The 24081-nt window shown below is 40.7% G+C and overlaps 1 long non-coding RNA gene across 1 annotated transcript; it reads right to left on the reverse strand.

The window, feature by feature from the left end:
- Positions 1 to 232: 232 nt before the first annotated feature.
- On the reverse strand, positions 233 to 23402 carry LOC309379218. Its single transcript, XR_014172419.1, has 3 exons — positions 23308 to 23402; positions 22194 to 22300; positions 233 to 473 (listed from the first exon to the last, which is right to left on the reverse strand). It is a non-coding gene; the product is annotated as an uncharacterized lncRNA (long non-coding RNA).
- Between the last annotated feature and the right edge of the window lie 679 nt (positions 23403 to 24081).

Raw genomic sequence — 24081 nt, forward strand, 5'->3', positions numbered from 1 at the left:
CTGTGTTAATACAGGCATCAGTGGCACAGTGACCCATGACAAGAAAGGTTATATCTCCACAGCCAACTTCCCAGGTTATTTATTTACCCTATGGTTCTAGAAATTATGGAAAACTATAAACCTATGAAAATGGTGGATGACATTTTGAAGACAGCCTTCATTTTTGAGAGAATCAGCCACACTTTCAAAGCAACGACTATTTACTCCCAAAAAGACTGTCTCATTTCCTCACTCCATTTAATTCCAATCAGGTATAGCACTCCTTTTGTTTGTTAAACACACACATACATCCTCACACACCTTATTTTCACAGCTAACATTTTCAGAAGATGATGTGTGTCAGATCCTTACTGTGTCAAATTTGAAGACTGCTGTTTTTATCAAGAATAATTTTAACTGCAGTACAAACACACCTTTTCAGGTTTTTCCCTCAGCGGGGAGGCCCATTGGGATATTCTCTGAAGTGCCTAAGCCTGTGAGGAAAACAGAAAGAAGAATTACAGTGAAATCCTGCATCAGAAATGTTAGCAGGGGAGACGAGATTCCAGTTGCTACTGTGAACAACAGTATCATTTACCCTAATCTTAAAGCAAGAAAGAAGACAGATGGAGCACCGGTAAAAAAAAAATCAAGATGGTTGAAAGAGGAATTAGAAGCATGTTCTTAAGCCTGGTCTCTTTATGCAGTTCATGTTCCCAGAAACAGTTTCTTACATCCCATTGACTTAAAAATATAAGACCACGACAGGTTTTTAATAAACTGTCTTTCTCTCTCTCTCATCTCTCTAAATTGTTCTGGAAACACAAGGCATTATATGATTAAAACACTCAAAGGTTACTTTCAATCATCCCTCTACCTTAAATGAACATAAAGAGCAAACTCTGTTGAGAATTGGTTTGATACATTTTGCAGCATTAATAATTCCTGCAGCTTCTTCTCTTGCCTCTGTGTCCTTGATGTGCTAAGTGAACAAGAATGGGACCAAAAAAAATAGAAAGCGTTCAAGAAGTACAGGTGTTTCACATGCTACTTGCTGTGATACGTCAGATTTTATGCACTGACTATCAAAGCATCTTTTATGTCAAATTTCATCTGATGACCATTTTAGAACACCTTCACACCTCACTTTTCAGAATCATTAAGGTTGATCTCCATCCCAGTACACTAAGCCTGGACTAATTTACAGGTGAAGAATCGGAGTAGAAAACAGCTGGAATTTTATAATGTTAGTAACTACTATTAGTACTACTACTAGTAGTAATTTATTATTATTGATATTTAGTCCTCCTGTGCCCAAGTTTCATCCCTGGTTTAAAGAGATTAATTAGATAAATACAGTACGGTCATAGCTCAGAAGTCAAATGCCTTGCAAGTCTAACGTTTTGGCTCCCAAATGCCACAGCCCCGGAAGTGAGTGTTCCAGTTTGCGAACGTTCTTTAGAACCCGAATGTACAATACGGGTTCCGTGGTTCTGATTCCAATCAGAACCACGGAACCCGTATTGTACATTCGGGTTCTAAAGAACGTTCGCAAACTGGAACACTCACTTCCGGGGCTGCAGGAATGGGAGAGTCCTCTAAACTTGATAGTTGTTTAATGCAGCTAGAAGTTCTTTTCAGTTAAAAAGGGGAATCCCTTACATTTATTTTTTAATGATAAGTATGTGAATCTACCTCGTGGAGCAAGCCATTCATGCTCTCCCCCCCCCAAGTCTTAAGAGCCCTAAAAAAACTATGTCAGGGGTTTGTGCCCAATCCCAGCTCACTTGCCAACCAGAAACACTCCCACAGGTTTTTCTCCTACCAGCAGGAAGGCCCTGGTCATGAGAAGAGGCTGGGTGATCTGTGGATCATTATTGTGGCTTTCACTGTGCAATTAACAAGATAAGTGCGTCCTGGCAGGGAATGGTACCCCAGGGAACTCTAATTGGGAACCACTCCCTTAACCTATGCACCTAACCTACACCTGTTCATTTGAATTCATGGAAAGAACCCCGCTGGGTATAGTGGTAGATACGTCGAATTGTGAGGTGTCTGGGGAAGGCGCCTGTTTCTCTTATGTGTGTTCATTTTATAGAAGGCATGAATGCCTACAGAAGGCTTATAGGGTCATGCCTCATCCATGTTTCCCCCACCCACCCACCTCCACCCACCTCCAGAACCCAGAAAGTGCAGGTTCATTTGTCAAAATGGTACCAGAGAACAACCAGAAAGATAGCAGACGTTCAGGAGGTCCAATGTGGGAAGGGAACAAAAATATGAGAACATTAAAAAAAAAAAATGAGAGGCAAGATGAGAGGCAAATAAAATGGGCAAGATGGTTTGCCAGGAGACAAGAAGAAGAAAAGGACAAGGAGCACAAGCAGACAATGACATGAACATTGAGCAGACTGAGGAACACGGAAAATGGAGATGACAAAAAGGCAAGTGGCCTTTATACATTGATTTAGTGCGGTGGGATCCCATGTTGCAGAAGCATCCCCGTGGACAACATAGCCATGAGACCAGGATCAAATGGGCCTTGCACATGGAAGTGGTACTTGATATGATTGGCTCTACTTCCATCGGCATGTCATTCACATGCACACTCCTACATTCTGGAATTGCACCGTGCTGAAGTGGCTGCCTTTGCTTCTGGGCAAGTGTGTGAATGGCACCTACATAGTGACAGACTCTCTGATAAATTTATCTAATTGGGTTTAATGGCCATGTAAGCTAATGACCACCACCGCTATATTTTATGGTGATAATGAATTTGTAAGTTAATTGGGTGATGTGTGACAAAGGACTCCCTTTTGTCTAGCTGACTTTGTAAAGAGTTTCTAAAACATTAGGAGAGAGGACTAACCAAATATGTAGCAAGGCATCCTTCCTCACTGGGATCGATACCTTCCACTGGGCTGGGATTACTTAATGTCCCTACAATACATAATGTCCCTACAAGAAGAATTACAGTTACTGATGACTCAATTGCTTGCTATTTAGAATCTGGCTTCTGTTCTTAATCTCCATGCTTTGATCCGGCAGTCATAGATCTTCAACAGATTTGACTTCTGAATGAGCTAATGAATTCAGCCCTACATCTTACTGGATTTTTGAGTTTGTGATCCAGCCCTAGTTTTAGAATCATAGAATCATAGAATCATAGAGTTGGAAGAGACCACAAGGGCCATCGAGTCCAACCCCCTGCCAAGCAGGAAACACCATCAGAGCATTCCTGACATATGGTTGTCAAGCCTCTGCTTAAAGACCTCCAAAAAAGGAGACTCCACCACACTCCTTGGCAGCAAATTCCACTGTCGAATAGCTCTTACTGTCAGGAAGTTCTTCCTAATGTTTAGGTGGAATCTTCTTTCTTGTAGTTTGGATCCATTGCTCCGTGTCCGCTTCTCTGGAGCAGCAGAAAACAACATTTCTCCCTCTATGTGACATCCTTTTATATATTTGAACATGGCTATCATATCACCCCTTAACCTCCTCTTCTCCAGGCTAAACATGCCCAGCTCCCTTAGCCGTTCCTTTTTATAAGTCTTTGAGTGAAGCTTGGTTTTGGTTCCATACCTTTAGACTTTGGGTTCCAGATCCTGTATTGGTTCCTTGTGCTGAGTGTAAAATAGTTTTTGCTGATCTGATCTGGACCCTGACTTTTTTTCATTCTGCTAATTACCCTTCCAAAATATAAGATTAAAATTTCATGGCCATACTATCAAGGGGCACCAACCTTTAGGAGGCTGTGGGCACATTTGTCATCTGGAGAAACTGCCAGGGGCACCACCCACACCATAAACTATTATTTTGGCAACAATATAAAGCTGCTTTCAATCCAAATATCAGATGGGAGAAGGAATCCTGTGGGCACCAGAAATGGGCTCTGTGGCTACATGTGTATCAAGGGGTGCCTTGATGTGACAGCAAAATATCTGATTATTCCCCCTAACCTGAAAATACTTGCTTAATTTGAAAGACATTCGCTGTGGACTACATAATTCTGTATCGATTTGCAAAAGACAATTGTCGTGAATAAATCTCCCCTGAAGAATATTCATGAAGACATTAAATTTCAAGTGAAAGTTGAAAACCTGCAACTTATGCACTGACATATTTATGAAAAGAATCTGGCTCTAAATTATGCTAATTTAATTCAGAAGAAATATTTGTATGTGACCCCTGTGTCCCATCAAGCCTAGCCAACACAGCTGGAACTGCTTCCACAACTCTTTGCTATCTACGGAGCCAGAATAATTCATAATAGTAGTTCGGTAATAGAATGCTTAATTAGGCAAAACTCCGCAATTGTCTTACTGATAATTTTTTGGGGGAAACACCAAAAAGGCAATAATTTAATAGAATAAAATCATTTTCTCCATGTGTGGTGTTCAGCTCTATGAACAGACCCTGCACATGTTTTCACCAGCATTGCATGAAGAGCATGAGAAGGTATAAATCTGAAATGTGTACGAATTTTGCTGACTAAGGATTGATATACACATGCTAAATTAGAATGTAGGCCTTCCAGTTGGTTGCACTTCTTTAACCAATAAGCACTTAGTAGCTGCCCGCTTGCTAGAAGTACTTTTGGTTTCTTGGACTAATTGTTTATAGAGTGATTCTTTTAAATATATATATATGTTGACAATGCCATTTGAATTTTATTTCACCTCTTTTATTCCCTAGAAACAATTCGCTTAGATCATGCTTGCCTTGGGAACAAAAACTATTAGAAAAGCTTCTGTGAACTATTCTCAGCCCATAAGACAGAGTAGGGCAGGCTTCCTCAACCTCGGCCCTCCAGATGTTTTTGGCCTACAACTCCCATGATCCCTAGCTAGCAGGACCAGTGGTCAGGGATGATGGGAATTGTAGTCTCAAAACATCTGGAGGGCCGAGGTTGAGGAAGCCTGGAGTAGGGTCTAAACTAAGACTAAATGGGTAAACAACAACAACAATTCTTTCTTTTGTACACAGGCAACCTTGAATGAATTTGATGTGCCTTGCCAGCTTTGAAAGAGTAGCCAGTTTGGCATGCATTGCATAAACTTCAGAACCTTAATTTCATTCCTTTTATTTATTAGATTTACATGCCGTCCTTCATCACAAGATGGTTCATGGCATAAAACACAAGGTAACAGCACACAAAAATAGTGTTTTTTTAAAAAAACAAATAGCCCCTACCCCTCACAAACACATTTAAAAGGCTGTAGGATAGTAATCTGTCAAAGGCCTGGTTGAAGAGGAACATTTTCACCTGGCACCAGGTGAACCTCCCTGGGGAGAGCACTCCACAAATAGGAAGCCACTGAAGCAATGGCCCGTTGTCATGTCACAACCCTCTGGACCTCACATGGAGGAGGCACACAAAGAAGGGCCTCAGACGAGCAACACAGAGTCCAGGTCGGTTAAAATGGGGAGAGACTCTACATTTGGCATAGTACCACAATAAGGTTTCTCTAACCAGAAGAGATTAGAAAGACATGCGACCCACAGAGACCTCAAGTGCACCCCCAGGGTGGACGATGAGGCCATACCCAGATTAGAACCATAATACAGAATTATTTTGCCTGCCTCAGTCTCTTATAAAGATCATTTTAGGTTGGGAGGTTCATCATATCTGGGGCTACAAATACTGGTGTGTCTGCACTGCTAAAACAACTTCATCATGGACTTAGGAACTTCCATAAACTTCTCCATTGACATGTAGGCAGAAATGTAAACTAGTGAGAATATGTTCTTGTAAAATAAGCGTAGTTAAAAGAATGTTGCCAGGTAATCATTGCTGGTTTTTCTAAGAAATGTCTCCGAAGTCAGTAGCAATTATGACAATTGCTTTTTTGAAATGGAAACAATTTGCTTGTTAGTGCCATCCTGGTTTGCACTAGATATGAACTGTCAAAATTTAAAGCAATAAACTACCATTACCTACCATAAACTCCGTGGGACTGAGCAGAGTAAATTCTTCCAGGGCTGACAAACTCTTTAAATTGTATTTTGATTCTAAACTGGATAACTTTTCTTTCTGGAAAGCATTACTTTTTGTGTGCCAATCAAAAAAAACCCACACTACGTTGAAGCACCTTGAGATATTTTTGCAAAGTTTGCATGGTTATTGCTTGCTTGAGACTGGAAGAGAAATGTGAAGAAAAGTTAATATCGACCAACACTTATTTTTGATAAAGGATTGGTCTATTCAGTGTCTGTGTATATACCCCAGTCCATTGTAGACTTGTGTGCACATAGGCCCAGACAGTTAATCTATTAAGTCAGGCATCCCCAAACTCGGCCCTCCATATGTTTTGGGACTACAGTTCCCATCATCCCTCACCACTGGTCTCGTTAGCTAGGGATGATGGGAGTTGTAGTCCCAAAACATCTGGAGGGCCGAGTATTAAGGAAATTAAGGAGATGGACAAAACTTAGTGTAGTCCCTTATCTCCACTCCAGAAGAGATGATCACTGCTATCTTTAATTATCCACATGAAGTTCTTTGTTCATGTACCCTTCTAAATTTTGCATAAAAAATGAGATTGATCTGTACAGTCGACGCTCGGGTTGCAAACATGATCCGTGTGGGAGGCGCGTTCGCAACCCAAAGCGTTCGCAACCTGCAGCGCCATGTCTGCGCACACGCGGGTCGTGATTCAACACTTCTGCGCATGTGCAAAGCACAATTTAGCACTTCTGCACATGCACGAGAACCGAAGCCCAGAAGTAACCCATTCTGGTACTTCTGGGTTCGGCGCAGTGCACAACCCGGAAACACACAACCTGAAGCGTCTGTAACCCGAAGTATGACTGTATCTGAAAACTGGATTGCCATTACAATATGTATTGTAAATCATTTTTGAGATACCTCATAGGAAGCAACTCGTCAATGAAACAAATAAATAGTAATAATATTGCACATGCTAAAGCATCATTGATAATTGACTGGTTCTCTACTTAATGGGATTATCATTTAAGGGATTATCATGTCCATAAAATGGGAAATAGAAATGGGGCTTAGAAAAAACACTGTTTTTAAAACAAAGAAATATCTCCTTCCCCCACCCACCCAAATGGGACATGGTGACATGACTATCAATCTTATGCAAGCAACTTCAAATAGATTACAATCAATGTATGGAGGAGCAAGCAGGATTGTGATGGCACACCCCACCTCTGACTTCCATTTGTGGACCCTAATTTGTGCATACATCCCACATGCATACAACTTGTATGCACACAAGTTCTGTTCAGAAGGTCCAAATGACCAGCTGGTGCAATCCTCCTCCTCCTACATTCATCAGTTGTGCCCTCTCTGCTCTAATTTGCACAGAGCTTTCGGGTCATGTGCATCAGAGAAAAGAGGGTCATGCTCCATCACTTTGGAGCTGAAGAACTGAACCTGGCACCATATGGATGCAAAGAAGATACTCTGCCACAGGTATAAGGCCCTTCTCCCGATCCCTAAATGGCCATTCCAGAGAATCAGGGACAGGGTCACCCCATGGTGTACCACTACCTCCCATACTTTATCCGCTTTAGGATGTCATGATCAATAGTACCAAATACTGCCAAGGGGGACTATATGCCTACTGTCTACCTCAGGAAGACCATCGCCCAGTTCTCTCAACCAAGGCTATTTCAGTCCTGATAACCCACTTTGTCTAACAGAAGCTTGAGCAGGCCGTGGCCAAGCAGCTCCATCTTGCAAATGTAAGGTGCCATGTAAACAGATATATGTATAAACATACATCTTTAAGCATACAGATATTCCCAAAATGAATGCTGATTTAGCACAATTTTTGCCCACACTAGGCGTTTTTCTTCCTTGGAATAATGTTCCCAGTCAGTCAGGGATCACACAGTGAGTACGTATGCATAAACATACAAACAGATATGTGCAGTTCCTCTGAAATACAGTGATTTGCTTTAAAAGAAATTTGCCCACTTGTTAGAATTCTGAACAGATTTGTCACCAAACTGGAATACAGTGGTACCTCAGGTTACATATGCTTCAGGTTACATACGCTTCAGGTTACAGACTGCGCTAACCCAGAAATATTACCTCAGGTTAAGAACTTTGCTTCAGGATGAAAGCAGAAATCGTGTTCCGGCGGCGCAGCAGCAGCAGCAGCAGGCCCCATTAGCTAAAGTGGTGCTTCAGGTTAAGAACAGTTTCAGGTTAAGAATGGACCTCCGGAACAAATTAAGTTCTTAACCTGAGGTACCATTGTATTCTCTAGCTGCACTTCACAAAAAGCAACAACGATAACGCTGAATAACGCCAAAGTTTCTAGCAAATGCTCAGATGAAGGTCTGAGTTCTATAATAAGGAGAGCAGCAAAAATATTTATGTAATGCTGTCCACATGTTTTATAGGCATGATACAAATTAGAATTAACAGGGTTAGTCTAACACTTCTGCGTCAGCCTCAGGAATCCTTTCACAGTGATGAGCAAAGTCACCCAAAGACAAATCATTGAAGATCTGCATAGCAATTGGCAAGGATGTTCACATTGCTTCTGATACCTTCATTTTCATGGGACTAACATTTCCTCCTGCTCAGTGAGTTTATATCATACTAATTATATGAAAGCTTTTCAGAATCATTCTCTCCAGCCATAATGTTTGATCAATACCATTTAACCTTAGTTCAACTAAATTTAGCCCAAGGTCTCTCACTTATCAATTTCAAACATAGATTCCACCCCCAACATTACCCTCACAGCAAATCTTATGAGTTTACTTGAACTGACATGATTTGTTTCCAGGACATTCAAGGTTAGGTTTAAATAATACAGCAACAGAAAGTGAAATGTACCCTTTTAGATTTCAAAAGTCTACAACAGTGACCACTTGCTCAACCCTCAGTTGACAGACCACAATACTTCTGGCGGTTCAAAAACATGTTCTTCAGCCAGCAATCTGAGACCTGTGCTACAAAGCTATGTAACCACAGTTATTAGGTTAAAATGTGAGTAAGATATAGAGCCAGCATGTGTGTTGGGGCAAATGTTTTGATCTTGATCTGTATTTAAATATCTGCGTTCTAGTAAGAACACACCTTGGAAATGCTAATTCACCTGACAGAGGAAAGGATTGCATGTTTGAACAGCTATATCTAAGGAGCCTGTAAGTCATCTCAGCAACTGTCTTGACCTGGAACTAAAAAGATTGTAATGTCAATGCCTGTCAAAGTTCCCTGGGGAGGGCATTCTGGTGATGGGACACTGCCACATAAAGGCCTTCTCCTTCATACATTAATGAAATTCTCCCATAATGGTACTCAGAGAAGTTGCCTCCCCTGAAGATCCTAATCCCAAGGTATGGGGAAGGCATTCCTTCTGGTACTTGAGTCCAAAGGCATTTAACAGTTTAAAAGATAAACAGAAACGCATTGAACTGGGCTTGGAAGCAATTAGACAGCCAATGTAATTATTTCAGAATTTGTAATGTGGCTCTACCTAGTTAACATGGTCAGAAATCTAGCCACTGAGTTCTGAACTAATAAAAGCTTCCAAGTCATCTTCATGGGTGGCGCCATGTATAATATATTATTTAAATCCAGTCAGGAAGTTACCAGAGCATGGGTCGCATACGAAGATTGACTGATCATTAAGAATGGGTTTCTTGGGCCACCACCATCTACAACTATTTCTGACATTATACTTCTTTTTTCCACTTCTTTCAAGCTTTTTCCCCCCAGTGTCATATCTTGATAGCAAAATAGTTGGCTTGTGTGAGCTGGTTCCTCAAAAGTGCTAGAAAAATCACTCACCTTTTCCCCCACACTCCCTAAGTCCTATTAGCATGTTATGGAAATGTAATTTGCCTCAGGCAAACTTTGTCTTCAGGCAGCTTTGTTACTTGCTATATTTAAATGATTCCCATACTTTTTCTTTTTCAGATTTCTAGCATTTTCAACCTGCAACACAGATGGAATTGGATAGCGAGCCCAATTTGTTTTATATTGTGTTGTGTTTGCAATTTATCCAAAAGCGTACGGGATGGGATCTCATTGAATTGGAGATTTTTTAACCACAGTTATATAACTCAAAGGGTACTTTCATACAGCATTAAAGAAGCCCAAGACAGCTATGCATGACACACTGTGGGTCAATTATTTTCCACCTGAAAACACTTTGTAAACATGCGGAATAAATGTACAAAGACAACTGAGTATAATCAAAGGACAAGAGCAGTAGGAACAACTGTATTTAAACTAATTTTAAAGACTGTAGGGCACAATGACACCTATTTATTTATTATTTATTTATTTAATTAATTCCTTCATTTATATATCCTGCCTTTATCCCAAATGGAGATTCACCTAGGCCAGAAAGATCAATAAATACAAGTTTTAAAAAATAATTAAAAGTAGTGCCAAAAATAAAAATCCAGCATAGCAAGTAGGGAGATGCAAAGCGAATAATTATTTGTTGCATTACTACAGAGCTGCCTGCCCATCAGACGATGTGGTTAGCATGCCCAAAAGTCATGGGTAATAGGAGTTGCAGCCCACAACGTCTAGAGAACACTTGGATAGTGCTGCGGTACTGAATAATTCAAAAGCAGTCTACAGATGTTAGAAGCGAAAACACTATCTGGAAAGAAAGTCAAGGTGATCTGGTGCTCTAAAGCACCTTGGCACAGGTTTGACATCTAAGGGGCAAAGCAAATGTGGATATACACTAAAAGCGCTGTGGTCTTCTACTTGTAAGTGTAAATAGCAACCACAGGGAGCAGGAGATGATTCAGATAGATAGATAGATAGATAGATAGATAGATAGATAGATAGATAGATTCTTTATTGTCATTACACAAGTGCAACATTGCACATGTGCAACGAAATTGGATGCCATCCCTTAAAACAACAAAAGCAAAACAACAACAACAACCAAACAAACCACATTCCAGCCACACCCACACCCACACCCATCAAACTCCCAGGTCACACTATCGAGTTACAGCATTCAAAAAGGCCACAGCTCTTGGATAGAAACTATTTTTCAGTCTATTTGTCCTTGACTTGATGTTTCTATATCTCCTGCCAGAAGGCAGTAGTGCAAACAGACTGTATCCCGGGTGAGATGAATCCTGCAGGATGTTGTTTGCTTTCCTAAGACAACGGGAACCGTACAGTTCTTCCAAAGATGGGAGAGGATGACCAATAATCCTTTGGGCTGTGGTTATGACCTTCTGGAGCACCTTCCTCTCCCTAGCTGTACAACTGGAGAACCAAGCACAAATACAGTATGTGAGAATGCTCTCTATGGAGCCTCGGTAGAAGGACACCAGCAGTCTCTCACTCAGATTGTTCTTCTTTAAAAGTCTGAGGAAATAAATTCTCTGCTGGGCCTTCTTCACCAGAGCAGTGGTATTTGCGCTCCAAGTCATGCCCTGATCGATAGTCACTCCCAAAAACCTGAATTCCGCCACCCTCTCCACCCGTTCCCCGTTGATATACAAGGGCTGAATGTCCGCCTTTTTTTTCCTGTAATCCACCACCAATTCCTTGGTCTTAGCCGTATTAAGAGCCAGATTGTTCTCTCCACACCAAACACAGAGCCGCTCCACCTCGTCCCGATAGGCGGACTCATCCCCTCCTGAAATGAGCCCCACCACCGTAGTGTCATCAGCAAACTTGATGATTTTGTTGCTGGAATAGATGGCTGTACAGTCATACGTATAGAGAGTATAGAGCAGGGGACTCAACACACAACCCTGTGGTGAGCCGGTGTTAAGGCTAAGGGCTGTGGACATATGTGACATATGTGACTGTGATGTTGGAGGAGGAGGAATTTATTGCTTTATCCCTGTGCTGGTTTACCCATGAACATCACCACCCATGAAAGCTCCAGTCAGCAAGTCTAATTCTATGCACACTCCTATGCACATTTATATACACACTAAATTCTGTGGGCTTAATCCTGAATAAATGAAGCCAGAACTGCCCTACTAAATTAAAAAGGTAAAGGTAAAGGATCCCTGACAGTTAAGTCCAGTTGCAGATGACTCTGGGGTTGCGGCACTCAACTCGCTTTACAGGCCAAGGGAGCCAGTGTTTGGCCGCAGACAGTTTTTCTGGGTCATATGGCCAGCATGACTAAGCTGCTTCTGGCACAACTGAACACCGAGACCAGAGCACCGCACAGAAACGGCGTATACCTTACCGCCGGAGCGGTACCTATTTATCTACTTGCACTTTTTGCTTTTGAACTGCTAGGGTGGCAAGAGCTGGAACCGAGAAACAGGAGTTCACCCCATTGTGGGGATTCGAACCACCGACCTTCTGATCAGCAAGCCCAAGAGGCTCAGTGGTTTAGACCACAGCACCATAGTCAATTTCTTGCAGGACAGCATCAAAATGGCATGCCATAACAAATATTCAGATGTAAGTACCTATATCCCCTTATTCATGGATCATGTTAATCTAAGAAAGATACCAAGTAATATATAAAGTCTAATTATATATATATAGGGAACCTAAACAAAACTATTCAGGGACTTAGGCTGCAATCCTAAACACACCTACTTGGGAGTATTAGCAGAAGTGCTAGACTGCAGTGTTATAAAATTGCCTAGAGACTGTTTTTGTGTTCTCCTGCTCATGCTGCCTATAACACAATCAGCCAAGGCTCCCAAAATCAGCACAGTGGCATTGCAGTTCAAAAGACACCACAGAGGGATTCTTTTGCTCTGGTACTGGAAGTAAATTCCACTCCCTGAACTGAAGCAAGAGCAGCCCCAAGTGATGGTCATTCAGAGCAGAAGGGAAACTATGCAACTTTCTCTTTTGTTTCAGGACTAGCTGAGCTGCTCAGCCAACCACCTTTTTACCTCCTGGCTTCTGCTACATCACTGCATCGCCTCCCCACTTCCAGGCTGTCCTGTCTGGTTCCCAACCAGGATGCAAGTTAAAGGGACAGCATGCAGTTTGCCATGACACCAGTGACGTAGCGTGGGTTGTCAGCACCCGGGGCAAGGCAAGTAATTTGCGCCCCCTAACCCGTGGATTTTAGCACTCGAGTCTCTTCCACTAGATTAGCACGCCCCCCCCTCAGATGTTGCGGCCGGTGCGGCCGGCCCTCCCTGCACCCCCACGCTACGCCACTTCATGACACTGCCTCCACAAAGTACATCTTCTAATAAATAATAATAGACCTTTATTTATATCCCACCCTCCCCGGCTGAAGTCGGGCTCAGGGCGGCTAGCATCAAATACAGTGGTACCTCGGGTTAAGAACTTAATTCATGCTGGAGGTCCGTTCTTAACCTGAAACTGTTCTGAACCTGAGGTACCACTTTAGCTAATGGGGCCTGCCACCACACCGCCAACGCCATACGATTTCTGTTCTGATCCTGAAACAAAGTTCTTAACCCGAGGTACTATTTCTGGGTTAGTGGAGTCTGTAACCTGAAGTGTCTGTAACCTGAAGCATTTGTAACCTGAGGTACCACTGTATATAACATTGGTATAAAATCAAATAATAATTAAATTACTTCCTAAAAACAGGTCAGAATCAAATTAAAGTCTAATTAGATGGTTTCCCGCAGGGTTAGGGTTGGGAACAGTAAATGCTCATCGGCTCAACTGTTTTTGCTGATCTTATATGGGCCTGTGAGAATGCTGGGAGGCCTCTTTCATACTTGTTCTTACAATTGCCCTGGTGTATATTCCATCTTTAACTATTGCAGACTTCCAAGTGCAGGAAATCCTAGAGCTAACTATCAAGTGGACATGACTAGAAGACCACTTATAGCAGAATTTGTTTGTTTGTTTGTTTAAAGGCACATGCTACTATTCATTGCTGAAATGGGCTCTCAGTGGCTTATGACAAAAGTCATAAAAACAATTAAAGAGCAACATAACCAATAAGCACGCCAGCATTAACAATATTCATTATAGTGCAGTTGTACATAACATCATGGTCACCCTTGGATCAACCGTCAAGTCAAATATGCCAGGGAGAGTAAACATGACAATACTCTAAGTCACACTGAAGCAAAGGCAATTTGTGAAACTCATCAAAACTATCAACTGAGGCATTGAAATGGGGCTCAGTCCCTTTTCACAGCTTAACAATAATAACACACTAAAACCATTTTCTGATTAAATAAGTATTATACAAGGTTAACAGAAAATCTTGATTGGAATTGCCAGCCTCATCGATTAGGTTTAATTTACAATGCAAGCTGAGTAAAGCCTAATTTTATTTAACTTACATTGTCAATTGCAATTTCGCTCATCGGTAAAAGGTCTTTCATTTTCTTATTCTGTATGATTCTATTTTTAGGTAGTCAATGCTGTCAACCAAAGAGAGTCTTCCAAAGGATTTTGCTCAAAATTGTTTTGTTACTACAAAAGCCCCATCCTTACTGGGAAAATGTGCTTTCAAAGAAAAAATGACAGATGCTTGAAAAAATGGCACAATGGAACCTCAGGTCTGCTGATTCCAGGTTAACAAAAAAGATACTGAGCTAAAAGCATCTGGTGCTTGATTCTGTTGGAGGTCAACAAATAATTCTACATAAAACACCCACATGCTCACAAAAACAAAGCACTTAAGAGGTCACAATGAATGCTGGCAAATCACTTGGGCTCTCCATTTTATTTACTTGGTCTTCCTTTTTCTTTCTGAAATTTCATGCAAACCGAACTAGAATTCTTTGATACAAAGCCTAAATCAACTTAACTCCCCACGTTTATTCAAATCTGAAAAGAACAAAGTAGAACAGCAAAATATAGACAAATCTGACATCTTTGGAGAGACAGCCATTTCTTCTCTTCAGAATTGATTTGGAATTGTCTCCTGGACTAGGTACCACTGGCAACCGGGGACCAAATCTAGCCTCTATGAACTTCCCATGTGGACCCAGTATACCTCTTTTTGCAACAAATAATAACTTCTCTCACAGCACGTACACACAGATGGTGAAGATGATGGTGACGATGCACCTCGGCAATGTTCTCCCAAACTGAGACCAAGACATAGGACTCTTAAATTTTCCTTCCTGCAGTATGAATAGGAAGAGTAGTGCCCCCATAGTTTGCGCCTCTTGTCTTTGTCCATGGAGTTTTCTTGGCAGGGATACTGGAGTGGCTTGCCGGTTCCTGCTCCAGGTGGATCACGTTTGGTCAAAACTCTCCACTATGACCTGTCCATCTTAGGTGGCCCTGCACAGCATAGCTCGTAGCTTCTCTGAGTTATTCAAGCCCCTTCGCCACGGCAAGGCAGTGATCCATGAAGGGGATCACTGCCTCTTTTGAATTATGGTTTGGAGGAGACTCTTGAGAGTCCCATGGACTGCAAGACGATCAAACCTCTCCATTCTTAAGGAAATCAGCCCTGAGTGCTCACTGGAAGGACAGATCCTGAAGCTAAACGACTAAACAACAACAACAAGTTTGCGCCTCTGCTGCTTATGGGCACAAACAGCTCAAGGTGTTGGGGAACAGTATGAACAGGAAGAGTAGGTGAGTCAAGGGATGGAGCCCACTTGCTGACATATCAGTCCTCAGTGGGAAAGATGGCATGGGTATGGATTATCTCAAGGACTCTACTTAAGCCCACCACATTCACAATCAGTTTAAATGTTTTTTTTTTCCTGATACATTTGGATCACAGAAAGAAGAATCCATCTTACACCAGATGAGACCACTGCTTGGACCTTCCCATTGGCATTTTTAATTGAAGATGCTTAATTTGGATGGGCACCCGAGTATCTTCCAGATATGCAAGAAACCTAAATTAGAAACCGTTCAAGATTGGGAAGGTATATAAACATATGAACACACATAAGATAAATGAAGATAACCCCAGTCAGTTACCAATATGCCTGATGAGCATTTACTGTTCCCAACCCTAATCCTGCGGAAAGCCATCTAATTAGATTTTAATTTGATCCTGACTTGTTTTTAGGAGGTAATTTAATTATTGTTTGATTTTATACCAATGTTATACATTTGATGTTAGCCGCCCTGAGCTCGGTTTCGGCCAGGGAGGGTGGGAAACAAATAAAAGTTGTTGTTGTTGTTGTTGTTGTTATTTCCAGGCTTTTCTGAGTAGAGTGATCAGATGTCCTAATTTTGGATGTATCTAAGATGTACTAATTTTATCATTAAAACACATAGAAATATAGTACATAGGTATGTGTTGAAATGGAACAAAGGCATGAATACCAAAATTTCATGTTAAATCTAGGGGTTTTTGTTCCAAAAAAGGTTCAGATTTCTCAGTAGCAATGAGGTATGAATACAATGTTATCAAAATGATAACTCAACAGCATGGGACTCAATGGAAAAACAAAATGATGAGTAAAGTGGGAGATCAAAAGTGCTAGATAGCTCATAATGATAATGGCAGCTTTTTCATTTGTGGCAAGGATGTAAAAAGAAACAACTATTTTGGCAAATAATAACTGAACTGCTCAGGGTAATGTTCAAGTTACAGATAAATGCAGAGCCGCTGTTGTGCCTATTAAATTATACACAAGGAAATGACAGTACATGGAAATATCAAACACAGATTTTCGTACATAGTGACTACTGCAAGGATATTATATGATAAAATGGGGTGAGGGACAAAGCATTAAAGAAACTTGAATTATTTCAAAAAATGTGGGCTAGCAATTATAAATTATAACGTTATCTGAGATGCTGAATCCTTATCAGATTACTAGAGAGAAAGCAAATGGATCCCAGCCTCTATCTATATCATCATCCATCTATCTGTATGTATGTGCGCGCACACACACTGTGTGTTACAGATATAAGAATAGATGGTTTGCTGCCATAAATAATCTTTTAGATAAAATTGAATTTGTATTTGTAAATCTATGATTATGTGTCTATATGTGTTCTTCTATGTATGTGTACAAATCTAAATATTTTTAATTAAAAGTTGGAAATCGTGCTAATGAAGGATCAGTGTGAGTGTGAATGGATATATGTTGTGCATATTTTTGTACACGTATTTCAATATCTGTATAAGCATAAATAAAATAAGTATTATATAGTTATATATTCTATTCTATTCCCCATTGTAGTAGGGGAAATTGTTTTGCAATATTAAGCAAAATTGCATTTAAATATGCATTCTGTATTGGGAAAAAATGCATTAAAATGCTGACAAAATTTCTGCAGGACTTTAAAATAATAATAATAATAATAATACTAACAGCTATGGAAATATAGTGATCTGAACTTAAGGTTGGAAAATGAGAAACCAAGAGAGAGAGAGAACATTCACCCAATCCTTAGTGGTCAGAGGGTCACATTTGTTCCCTAGAGCCTCAGGTTTCCCACCGCTCTTTTAGAGATTGACATGGCATTTGAATTGTGCCCTGAGTACAATAGGTTTAGCTACGCTGAAAGGAAGGCAATGTGAAGAAGAGACTTGCTGTGGCAATAGATGGAGTCAATTTTATGACTTAACATCCTCCTTAGGGAATCAAATGTGTACGGATGAATACTTACTATGGCAGTCATTATTTATCATTTCCAAATCTAATATAAGCTGTTTGTTCAGACACAAAATTCAGAATGAAAATGTTTCACTCTCTGAAGTGCTGACACTGTGTTTATCAGGATTTCAATAAACAAACACGGCTTTCAATACCTCTCTATGCAGCTGACATTTCCAGCAAAGATATAGTTCTTTATGGGATCACGGATGTTGTTGGGAAAAGATGACAGTCAGATTAAAGGCTTTCCAATGAAAACTTGAGTTTTATTTCAAGATGAAAGCGGGGAGGGAGGAGTCTGTTTTATTTCAGGCCAGCCATATTAATCTAGGTGTATTATTAGGAATGAAGCAAACCCCAGAAATAGTTGCAGTCTTTCAAGGCTGTAACATAACCATTTATTATGTTTTCGCCTTTGGATGCATTTAGCAAGTGCAGCTTGCCTCCATTCAATTAATAGTACTGTATTTTTTTAAAAAAATGGGAGAAAAATAACTCAATCCAGGTATTAGAGCTTCAGGTACTGGGGTTTCCACAAAAGATGAAATAAAAACGATGGCAGACTTCTTTTGAAAAATACTCACATTCTACTCATATAGGAGTTTAATATGCTTCCATGGAAGAATGGCCTTTTGTATTTCCAGGAATATAAGAAAGGATTTGAGAGCAACTTCCCTTCCCACTTTCCATGCTCAAAATGCGCCAGCATCAAATGCAAGAGATGCTATTATTTGTTTCCATTGAACAAAAGGTTGGAATGCACTCAGATTGTTGAATTCATGCTGGATTTTAGAGTGGTGCTTCTTGCAAAGTCTCCTTTATTTCTCGGGGCCCTAAGTAGCCAATCAAGAGCTTATACAATGTATAGAGCATGTTGCATCATGCCAAAGGACCATCTAATGCAATATCCTGTTCTTACAGTGGCCAGTCAGATGGCTATGGGAAGCCTGCAATACTTCTCTGTTCATTTCCCCCCCTCAAGGGCTGGTCTTAACCAGCCTCCATAAACACATTCCTGTCTTTTGGGAGGTCCTGTCCTTGCAAGTCTAAACCTGTGGAAAATTCTACAGAAAGCAGGTCTCACAGTGGTCTGAAGCAGATAGCAACAGCAGGCCACTCAAAGGTTTTAAACCAGAATAAGGAAACATATCCACGTCAGACATATGTCTTTCAGCACCATGGACAAGTCCATGCAAGGGAAAGGGCAACTTGTTCTTAACTCAACCATTATAGCAGCCTTTCTCAACCTCGGGTCCCCAGATGTTGCTGAACTACAACTCCCATCACCCCTTGCTATCAAGGCCAGAGCTCAGGGATGATGGGAGTTGTAGTCCAACAACATCTGGGGACCCACAGGTTGAGAACCACTGCTTTATAGGGACAGACTACATTTCTTAGGCATCACTGCCTTGCTGGAGAACAGACTTAATAGGAAAGCACTCTTTCCTAGATCCTGGCACTCTGTTGCCTCTCCTTTATCTCACATCAGAGAAGCAGCCAGTAGTAGTGGGTGAGCTTGAGAAATAAGGTGGTCTTGGAGGCTGCCCCCTCAGGGATTGCAGTCACTGGATGTCCCAGATCAGGGGTCTCCAGCACATGAGGTCCTTTGTTGCTGATTTTAGTCTCAGTGTCCATGTTACTTCCTCAGAGACAGTGTAGAAAAATAATTTTAGAGACACATTTTGGTAGTGCCAATTGACCTTGCCTAATAATGAGACAGAATTTTCAGCAGCTAGAACCACTTGGATCATTTCTTTTGAAGAGTCATAGCATGCAGCTGCTACAACAGAACCATCGCCTACACAGCCATGTGTGCTGAAGGTAACACCATACGGACCTCCAGTATCTCCTTTTAGCATTATCCATTTTGAGAACATAAATCCACCTACATTTTCTATGCCACCTGCTGTTAGTGTTGCTGCTATCAGAACACGCATAGCTACCGCGGTCAACAAAGTTCTTAAGCACCAATGGGACTGACTCTGCATCTGATTTCCTTATAGCCTTATGAAAACTATGTCTGTAGCAATGCTGCTGAGCCCCCTACTGCTGAACAATTTCCACCTGATAAAATTCTCCATACCATTTGGCAAGATCATATAGACAACCAAGCTGTGAGACGTCTCACAGAGCAGTTTGGAACTAATTCAAACAGATATTGCAATAGTGCTTCTATCTGAAGAACAAAGACAACAGTGAGCCCAAACTGAGGCCCACCCATGGAGGTTCAGATCCAATAATACAGCATCCCATTTCAAATCCTGTTTAGGTGCTCCACTCGTGCAAAAGGAAGGGTGGAGCAGCTGCACTTACTACAAAGGCCCTCCTGGTATAACATCTCCATAGACCAAGTCCTGAGATTCCTGCTGTTCAGCACTAACCATAGCTCTATTAAGAATTTCGCTTCCATAGGTAGGCTGCACACATGAGAGCAGAGCAAGACTGTGCCTGCAAACCCTATTGATGACATCACACACCATTAGCCTCACCCTTGAGGTTTGCATGCTTAGCACAGGCTTCTGAAAAGAGAAATCTATGTGCATGTAAATTGCTACACAGTCAAGAACCCTGGTCACAAAGTTCCTTGATGAATGCTATTTTCTGGTTGGAAGCTAGGGCTCTCAGTCAGAAAACTAACCCCCTCTCCACTTCCTTCTACTCTGTCCTCATACAGTCAGCTTGGAAAATGTAATGGTTTTAAAGAGACAGACAACCTGAGCCCAACTTCTTTGGGACCTCCAAGGGCTTCAGAATGCCTTGGAGAACACCTGCTTCACCTTGCATCTTGAATCTCTCCAAATCAACATTATTCAGCTTAGAATTCAGTATTTGTCGGAAATGCATATCCCTACAATATGCATGTGGTCCCACTCTCTCACCATGAGTTTAGCCTACACAGGGAGGCAAACTTCTGACAGTACTATTGATGCTTCTTTGGATATTTATCCCAAACATCCCCAAACCTGGGATGACAATCATCCTTCACTGGGCAACCCACTGAGAAGGAACCATGGAGGAGAGGAAAAGGAGAGGCAACTGACAGTAAGTATGTTTGCATACATTTCCAAGTAAGCAACTTGCAAGTGGCACTTTGCCCAAAAGATGCCAAAGTGAAGTGTATTGGCAGAAACTCCTTAACAGTTTGTTCTTATTGCTTCTAGGTCCCTTAACACAAATATAGATTAGGAAGCTCTGCAGCTGAAATGAAAGACAGTTCATTGTGCCCCTTCTTAAAAAAAAATACTTAAAAACTGTAACAATTATATTATTACTAAAAACTCAGGTATTTGTTTTAACAGTCCCATGAGAAATGAGGACAAACTGTTAATGTTTATTGAAGTGTTGCTAAGTGCTACATAACACTTAAGCAGTGCTGAAGGACTGGCACTTGTGCTATATTAATCATATTATGTCAATCATGGGTAACATATGGTATTATAATTTCACCAAGCTTGTTTACAAAAGATGTGAGCAGGTGCTGTTGGTTGAATGCCAAATGTTTGCATGCTTTACCAAAATGTTCTCTTTCAAAAGTGTTTTTCAGTCAGTCAACAGTCAGTAAAATATTAAATGTTAATGTTTTAAATATTTCATATTTAATAAGGCTGTGTTGGCGGTGACATTTTTAAGAACAATATTAACTGAAAGTGAAAGATTTCAGTACTCTATCAAACCCAATAAATTCTCAAAACTGGACGAATGGGCAACTCAATGGTATTTGTGATTCAACAGAAGTGAATGCAAACTGATGTACAACGAAGCAAAAATTGCCACTTCACTTCACGTTGCCACTGCAGAGGTCTAAATTGGTTGTTAACCATCCAAGGATATCAGTGAAAATGTCAACTCAGTATCTTCAGCAAAGAAAAAACGCAGATCCAGTCTGAAGATACGTAAGAAAGTGATTGAAAATAAACACATTATCACACCATTAGGACTTATAGTTCTGGGGGGAAATGAAGATTTAAAGGAGGGCAGGAGCTCAACAGTGCTTATTATAAAGAGTGACATTAATATCTCAGATTGATAGAACTCTAAGGCTACAATCCTATGCACACTGAGCTCCTGGGAGTAAGGTGCACTGAACACCGCAGGACCTAATCCAGAGTAACATGTATAGGATTATGCCCAGAGAATGTTAGGCAATACATTCAAAACAACCCCCAAAAAAGGACTTCATGTAATTCAAAGCATATGGAGTTGATAAATGATATTATAATATTTATTTATTTTTATTCCTTCTAACAGGAAACTCTGGCTGTCCACTTCCAGAAACAGAATGCTAAACTAGTTGGAAGTAGAAGGAACTAGGAAGGCAATTATTTTGAGGGTGGTTTGGATGCATCCATATATGTTAGAGCATGGGCAGGCAAACTAAGGCCTGGGGGCCTTCTAAATCTGGCCCATGGACGGTCCAGGAATCAGCATGTTTTCACATGAGTAGAATGTGTGCTTTTATTTAAAATGCATCTTGAGGTTATTTGTGGGGCATAGGAATTCGTTCATTCCCCCCCCCAAAAAAATATAGCCTGGCCCCCCACAAGGTCTGAGGGACAGTGGACCGGCCCCCTGCTTAAAAAGTTTGCTGACCCCTGTGTTAGAGCAACACAACCAATTACATAAAAGAGGGAGAGAGAAGAAATCAGAGTTCTTTATCTAATAAACACTGAAGATGACCAAAGGTAATATACCATTATATAATAACTGATGGTAAATGTGATGCCAAAACACAGGCTTTGATAACTTACCAACCATTTCTCTGGTTTATTTCTCATTTCAATGAGATTTTCAGTGAGGCAATAGGACTTGCATACATTTTGTGTTCAGTGTTGGTTGGAAAACTTGCAATGAGGAGCTGCAAGAGAGAAAAATGGGCTGAAATACTCAGAGAGGTAGAATGTGCTAGAGAGCATGGATTGATACTGAAGCAGTAGCTAGAAGACCAAAAGGGTCGCAGAAGCTGGAATGAGAGATGCAAATTGATGGTTAGTGAAACAGCCTGTATTTGGCATAGCTGGATCTCTATTTAAATTTTATTTGATTTTATGGGTTACCATTCAAACTGCAAAGGGTTGTTGTTTTTTTCAAAAGTATTTTTCTGAGAAACTATTTAACTTGTTGCCTTACTGAAACTTAAAGTAAAGCCAAAGTTTGCTTTGGAAAAAATAGAGGCATGGTCTTGTTATTTACCCCATGTTACACTGCCATACTACTCTATCCAGTATAGGGAGTAGGTTGGGATACTTCAAGTCCAGAAGTTGATTCGTTTAGGTAGCCAGAGAAAAATGAAGATATTCACTTGGTGGCGGCAGCAAAGCTACAAAGAAGGTGGGGTGAGTCTAGTTTTATCTTTCTCCCTCCCCTCTTTCTGTAAAGGCAACATCACACCTTCCAAAGCATTAAGCTAACTCACAAGGACTGTTCAGCAGCAAAGCACAAAATGTACAATATTACATTTTTGGTTCTCAGAATCACTTCATTAAACCCATACTGCATTATAAATTTCTGCATCTTGAATAAAACCAGTCACAAGCCCAAAGGCAAATATTACAGCTTTTGCAGGTTCAAACACCACGATGCCTCAACAGTTAAATCCAAATACCTTTAGATATACAGAGTACAAAAAAAATCACTAATAATAAAACGCCACATGTGTTTTTGTAAACAATATGAAGCTACTCCCTTGAGGCAAAGATACAAAGGAGGCAATTTTGCAACAGTGAAACTAAGCAGAGAGGGCAGGAAAGATAAGGAGAAAAATTAATATGGGAGAAAATAAAATCCTAGGTTAAGTGGAGGAGCCGGTGATAATTGCAAACAGCTTATTTTGCACACTATGGCGAAGATATTAGAAGGGCTTACCCAATTAAGCAGTAATATTTTCTATCCCAGAAGGAGCACAGCTGGCCCACATTATTTTTAGCACGTGTAATATTTTGCTTTCTTGAGAATTATGATGAACCGCAGTAAAATGCACAGTGCATACGGCCATTAGCATATGCTCTCTGCTTTCTCTCCTCCCTAGCAAATTCAGATCAACAGAGGAATCTTTTAGCAGACTGCATGCTGTTTGACTCAAACCCCAGAATTGTTCAAAATTAGATTTTTGCTCTAGTACAAAATTCCAAACAGAAACATCTCTTTTTCACCCCCGCTGAATATATTTATCCATTCTACAAACTGCCTGTAGCAGTTGTTTTTACATTTCTCCCCCTGCTGATGTACAAAGATAGCTAGATAGCCACAGTTTTTGGGGTGTACCCTTCCTACCATATTCTTAACCTGTTAAATTGAATTGTGGTTTGAGGCATGTTTAAAAACAGTTCTTCCTGCCTTTATAATGGATGTCGTCTCCCATTTGATAAAAATATTCTACTCTTAGCTCAACCGACAAGCAATGTTTTCAGGGGAGGAAAGACTGAAACAGCCTGGGTGATCTACTGATAATCAGTTGCAAAGAATCTGAACAGAAATGAGCATTTTCTGTGATTCAGGCTGATAGTTGTCAAGTGTATGGTTTTTGTCTTCTTTTTAACCTTCTCCTTCTCCCTTGGGAGCCTTCTTATTTTACCTTTCTATTGTGTTTGTGAACAGTTATTTGTTTCACTGTGTGAGAGACTTTGACAGGTTTCACGG

The sequence above is a fragment of the Podarcis melisellensis genome, assembly GCF_964234715.1.
Source record: "Podarcis melisellensis genome assembly, chromosome: 10".
Taxonomy (NCBI): Eukaryota; Metazoa; Chordata; class Lepidosauria; order Squamata; family Lacertidae; genus Podarcis; species Podarcis melisellensis.